Source organism: Humulus lupulus, chromosome 1 (assembly GCF_963169125.1).
Source record: "Humulus lupulus chromosome 1, drHumLupu1.1, whole genome shotgun sequence".
In the NCBI taxonomy this organism is placed as follows: domain Eukaryota; kingdom Viridiplantae; phylum Streptophyta; class Magnoliopsida; order Rosales; family Cannabaceae; genus Humulus; species Humulus lupulus.
In genome coordinates, this window is record NC_084793.1 from 219,750,586 (window position 1) to 219,757,820 (window position 7,235).

A 7,235-nucleotide genomic window follows, 5' to 3' on the forward strand; every position below is an offset into this window, starting at 1 on the left:
AAGCAAGATTTGCTAAGCATTTAATATGCAATCAATGTCCACATTTAATAACCAACATGCCTCAACAACAACCACGCATGTCATATACACAAGGTGCCATTTTCTTACCTCTGGTTTAAGCGAGAATGAATAAAAGAACGACCCTTGAGAACAATTTGAATTTTTGATTCCTTAACGGTTACCTAATCATAACCAATTATAACCTCCATTAATGAAAATCAATAATAATAGGGTCTTGACCTAAACCCCACTCTCGGGACCTCGAAATGTACCCACACGATGAGTAGATTCGATCACAAGCCTTAAGGATTGAAACCCCGAGCCAAAAACCCTTAAAAACACTCAAAACGGGATTCTGAAGGAACTGAGTAGCGCCCCAACGCTACTCACTAGCATCCCAGCGCTCTACTCAGAACCAAAAATGCCCAAAGCCACCCCTTGGTAATGCTGTAGAGCCCCCTTGTGGGCGCTATAGCGCTACACCCAACCTGTTTTGCCCTTGAACTTCTCCCCTTCAACACCTCCATTTAAAACTTGATTCCAATGCTTCCAAACCTCATTTTAAGTGCCAAATTAACCCAAAAACCATCCCCACATGTCCTAGGCATCACAACCCCAAGAACCCTAGCCAAAACCCCAAGGAAAACCAATAAACCAACCTAGAAATCTCAATTGAAATCCATAACAAAAACATAGCAAACCGGAGATTTAATGGCTAGAATCTTACCTCAAGTTCAGATTATGATGCTATTCAATGGTGGAACACACTCCCAAGCCCTCAAGACTTACTTCCGAAGCTTGAATCCTCAAGTTAGGCTCAAAACTCCAAAGAAAAAATGAAGAGAAATGATGTATGAGAAAGGTATTTTCTATACTATGTTTTCTTCAAACTTCCACAGCCTTCATGGTTTAAAACAATCCTAGGGGTGAAAAGACTAAAATAGCCCTACGTAAAATAAAGGTTTCTAAAGGCTCCCAAGGAAAAAACTGTCATTTCCCGCCTATTTCGTTAATCATAATTAACACTCTTCATTTCTAGTTATTCTCGATATTCTCAATTGCCAATAATTCATATCTCGTTACCCTTTAATTACCTGCAACGTTCAAATCTCCAAATTACCCCGAGACTCGTCCTGAGCCCCGAACTTAATCTCGTTATGACTAAACTGCTAATTTTCACTCAAAGATCGTCTCATGCCGAATGGCTCGAACAAATCCACATTATAATGTGGCCTCAACAATAGATCATCGACATGCATACAAATATACAATTACACCCTCAACGGGAAAAATTACCAAAACACCCCTGTAATGAAATGTGGACCCACATGCATGCATTTAACATCATATTATAATATAATTTACATAAACATGCATATAATAGTTTAATGGCATAATAAATCAATTATGGCCCTCTCGGCCTACTAATCCAACCATTAAACCACATTAGGGATTTTGGGGCATTACACAGAATCTAAAGCTTTGTTCAGAATCTCAACATAGCTAACTAACTCTGTACTGGTCATCTTGACATCTTTGAAAATCACAGGCTTTAGTCCTCTTATGAATCTTTGAATTCTCATGGTTTCCATTGGGACTATCTCAGGTGAAAACATTGCCAATCTGTCAAACTTCTGGGCATACTGTATGACTAAAATACTACCATGTGTGAGCGTCACAAACTCATAAACTCTAGTTGCTAGCACTGCAACGCTGTAGTACTTTTTGCTAAAGACTTATACGAAGTTAGCCCAAGTCATGGTGTCTAAAGTTTGCATCCTCTTAACCACGTCCCACCAAATTCTAGAATCCATTTTTAGGATTGCTAATTATCTTGTTGTCCCTAGTAATCCTTAGTTTGTACCAGTATCCTTTGTCTTGTTTTGTTATGTCGCAACTCATTACTCATCCTCATTTTTCATTGATTAGTAGCTTGTCATTGTCCTCTATGTTAAACTTCATTGTCATGGATTTACTCGCCTCATCGCATCCTTAGTCTCCATCCACTACATCAAGGTTTTGCTATTGTTCACTACAAAATGTTGTGGGGTTTTCACTTTGTATGCTCCTTCGCTGAAGACTCCTTAGAGACTGTGTGTATCGATCTAATTAACAACACATCGCAAGATAATGTCGTGGAGTAATCTCCATAATCTATGTCTTCTAACTTATTAATGATTGTGTAATAAAGCTTGTGTGTCCTTTGGTCTTGATAGTGTCTAGTTATATTATCGTCATTGTATTCCATTCTTTAATTTACTTAAAACTTGATAGTGTCATACTTGCGATTTCCTATGATGCATCTTGTTGACATGGCTTTTCAGCAACAAGGGATTTAGAAATCTGACAATAGAGAAACTAGGCTTTTAATAAATCGAATAGAAAGAAATGAAAAAAAAGCAAGAGCACAAAATACTAACACAATTTTACATGGTTCAATGGTTAAAATCCACCTAGTCCACGAGTCACTCTTATTGATTTGTTTTGGACTCTTGATGGAATTATTTATGACAATTTCAACAGAGTTTTTTCATACAGAAATTCAATCCCTTTTTCTATAAGTTCCCCTTGTATTTATAGGAGATTATCATGGATAGTTTTTGGGTAACCGTACATTAATATAATAACCTACAAATTTAGGTACTTCCCATTTACAAAAATACATAACTGCCTATTAATTCTATACCTGTTATATAAGGTAATAAACACATAATAAAATCTAGGCATTTATTAGGCGTATAAGGAATCTCCAAGTCTTTTGGGATCCTTCACTATGCATCATAGTTAGGCGTTCGCAAGATGAACACACTCCTCGAGCTGGGTGTTGTAGGACCAATGCGAACTGACTCGGGTCATGTTTCACGAGGGAGATTTGGGCGATGTGTACCTCGAACTAACTTGGTTGAGTAAAAGGCAATCTGGAGACTTTCTGGTTGTCGTAGGTTGTCAAGTAAGCTCGATCTGCTCACTCCAGAGTTAACAAGATACTCTTTATATGTACATTTTCTTCATACACTTGTTTGCCAACAGTAACTCGTGTTGAGTAATTCAATTCGTATTTTTAGTGTACAACATTTTCCCCCCAAGTCCCTGCTCGTGTTACATCACAAATTTGCTAATTAGGCTTAGTGCCTTAATTTGTGTGCAAGGAGGGCATATATGGATATTATGTGCATTTTTATGATTTTATGCATGATTATGTGAGATATAGTATGATATGACTATTCTAGCATGTTTAGGTGTATTAAACATGCATGTGGATCCATTTTTTATTAGAATGGTATATTCTTAATTTTGACCAATTGATTGTATATTTGAAAAAATATGTGTTTTGTGATTTAGACCACATTATTATGTGGATATATTTGGGTTATTCGGCACGAGACGATCCTAGTAAGCTAGTTAGCGAAAAAGTCACAACGGTATTAAATACCCAGCTCGAGGTGAGCCTAGGGGTATTTTGGTAATTTATTATATTATAGGGGTCTATCAAGTAATGGGAAATTATTTGGTGATTATGTGGTATATTTGGATTAATTGGGAAATTATGAGGTAATTTTAGGATTAGTGAGAAATGGTTGATAAAGACCAATTTGCCCTTGAGAGCATTAAAGGACTTAGGTTTGACCACATGGTAGTTTGATATTTTTTAAGTTTTGGGGTGACTTAATTAAGTGGAAACTATCATAATTTGGTAGAAAGCACCAAAGGCAGCACCATTACTTTCTCTCTTTCGTTTTCCCTTGAGCTCTAAGAAGACTTGGGTAAAGTTTTGAATTTTGAGGAGAATTAGCTTGGAAATTGGAGGCTTGAAGCTGAGAATTGAGTTAGGAGCCACTTAGGGGTCGAATTACATAGCTGAGGTAAGATCCCATGCTCTGTTTTGAATGAATTTTTGGTGGTTAAAGTTTTTTCTTGAGTTTTATGCTTATAGTTGGGTTTTGAATTGGAATAAGGTTTTGGCTTGGTTTTTGGGGGTGTTTTTGCTGCCTACGAGGTGCTGTTATGAGTTTAGAACTCAGTTATGGGTTTTGTAACCCCCTACTACGCAAGGACCATTACACTGTGTATTTTAAATAGTGCCAAACTCGCTAAATGAGTCATTTGGCCATAATCATGTAACTAAACGTGATTAATAGTTTAGGGTTAAAATTTTTGCTCAAAAGGTGCAACTGTTTCACTAAAACATCTACTTCCATACATGTGATCCCAAAATACATTTAAAAAGGTGAATTACAACTGAAAAGTTACAACCAGTCGCCCTAAGCAGCAAGAAAGGGTTTGACCCTAGTTCCTCTTTATAACCTCAGACGTGGTGGTTGAGTAGCTGCATATGTACACATCGTGACCTAAACTCTCCAACTCAAGGATGGCCAACTTTCTTTCCCCCTTACCTGCGCCACAAAGCACCCGTGAGCCAAGGTTCAGCAAGAAAACTTAAACATGCTCATAAGCAGTTAATAACATGTTACCAAATCATAATAAGCATGCCTAGCAGTTGTAACTCTACTCATGCATGCACACCACTCATATAAATGACTACAGTGTCATATACGGCCGGTTTCCATAATTAACTGAATGATAAGTTAAACTAAGGCCCAGTGCCCTAGGATATGGGACTAATAACTCACCCCAGGGCCTATTGCCCTATCCTCTATATAACCAGCATTGGAGCTGGCCCAGCGTACCTGGCGCTGAATTTTCCATGACCAATAGGTCAGACAAGCGTATAATGCGCTCTTGATTAGGCATAACCATATCCACTAGTGCTCAGTGTGCTATTGTCACCATTGACTTATAAGCCAATGTTTTCGGCCCGCCTTCAGTGTGCTAATGCCGTTCTTTGCCCATTCTAGGATATGGGACTAATAAGTCACCCCGGGACCCTTAGCCCTAATCTCTGTATAACCAGCCTTGGAGCTGGCCCAGCGTACCTGGCGCTGAATTTCTCCTTGCCAATAGGTCAGACAAGCAAACAATGCACTCCTGATCAGCCTAACCAAAATGACCAGCGCTCAACACACTATTTTTGTCCTTGACTCATAAGTCAATGCTTTTTAACCAGCGCTCAGTGCTATTGTCAACCTTGACTCATAAGTCAACTTTTCAACCAGGGCTTAATGCTATTGTAGACCTTGACTCATAAGTCAATGCTTTTCGACCAGCGCTCAGCACCATTGTCGACCTTGACTCATAAGTCAATGCTTTTCTCAATTATATAATGCTAACAAACATTATAAATATCTAGATACCGAGAATTCAATGTGCTTAATCAATCATTCACATCATGCACATTCTCAGAGGCCCAATGTAACGACCCAAAATTACTAATAACGCTTAAGGGCCTTAATTAGTGTGCCGGGAGGGCATAATTGGTTTTTGTGTGATTTAAATGATTAAATGCATGATTATGTGATAGGCATGCTTACATGATTATATGGATATATGAGATGCATGATTATAAGTATTAGTATGCATGTAGGCCCTGTTTAGATTATAAGGGCATATTCGTAATTTTGTCCCGTTGAGGGCATAAACTTGACTATTTGTGATAAATTGTTAAGACTACATTATTATGTGGATGTATTTGTAGCATAAGGCTTGAGGCGATCCCATTCCACGATACTAGTTGAGAGTCACGATTGTGGTAAGTAATGGTTAGTTGAGGTGGCAACCATTAGTAACCCTGGTGTTAAAGGTATTGGTGAAATAAGAAAGGAAAAATTGTATTTTAGCAAAGGGTGGAATGACTGGGTTACCCTTGAGGTTTAGGAAGGAAGTGTTTAGAAGGAGGGGTAGAAAGGTCATTTATGTTTTTAAATGAGATAAACTTAGCTGAAATTAGCTTTAACGTTTTAGCCATTTCTAGAGGAGTTTGGTCATTTAGTTCAAGGGTTCAAAGGGGAAAGGAGGAGCTGAAGTTGAGAAGCTAAACTTCTTGAGGAATTCGGGAGTAAAATCAAGCTTTGGAGGAGGATTTACAGCTAGTAATCCTTAGGAATTTCAAAATCTAGAAGAGGTAAGAACTTCAATTTCTGGTTTTCAATTCTGCTTAATGTTCTTGAGAGTTTTATATTTTGATTTCTGAAATCTGGGTTTGGGATGAAGTTATGAGGAACCTAAGCTTGAGGGTCTGACAATTGAAGCTTGTAAGGAAATTGAAGCAACCTAGGGTTAGATTCTTTCATCAGAGGTAATAAATATTGACCTTAATTGTCTGGATTTTCTGGTTCAAGATGGTGTTCTTGAGCTTTAGAGCTCAAGTTTAGGTTTCTGTGTTTGATGTTGCTTTCAGCTAGTTTTTGATTTTATTAGGTTGTATTGGGTGAGCTATAATGGTTTAAGGACTTGATTTTGAGTTTGGTGGAAAATTGGGATGGATTTTTGGAGCTTTGGCTTAAGGAAGTTCGATGGAAAACCCAGAAAAACCTTACATGTGTTGGTTGTAGAGCTGTAGTGCTAGCATTGGAGCGCTACAGCGCTAGGCTTCGTTTTCTGGAAGGATTTTGTCCCTGTTTGTAGTGCTGTAGCGCCCACCTAGTGGTGCTGTAGTGCTACCCTGCCTCCAGAAATGGGTTTTGGGTATTTTTCTTAGGGTTTTTGCTTGGGGGCTCGGGGGTCGATTCCACCACCCCGTTTGGTGGAATTGGGCTTCTCGAGGTCTTGGGATTGGTCCCGAAGTTGGGTTATGGAATTGAGATTTAATGATGGTTCTACTTTATGGAATGTGACTAGGTGTACTCTAGGACTCGGTCAGGATTGTGCTCGAGGATCGTTTCTTTTAAACAAAGCCCTCGAAATCAAAGGTAAGAAAACTGCACTCGATTATGTGGTTATGTTGGGACTAAGAGTTCCCTATACTTGTATGTGATGTCATAAGATGGTATTATTCCATGGGAACATGTGATAAATGACCTAAGAGTTCTGAAATCTATATTTGCGCATAGGACTCGGCTCGACCACTGGTAGTTGAGGTTAAGTATATAATCACTGAGCTCGGCCTAAGTGAGCCGGAGTCAGTGGGATAATCAGAGGGTGCGGCCTAAGGGCGTCGACCCTGGATATTGTGTTATATGTTTGTTGTTATGAGTCTGATGATTATGGAATGTTTATTATCTGGACAATTGATTATTGGTTTGCAGATTGAAATCATTGATTATGTGAGCAATTTGACCTGCTGAGTATCTGATTGATGATTTGTGAATTATCTGACTGTTGATTATCATTTATGTTCT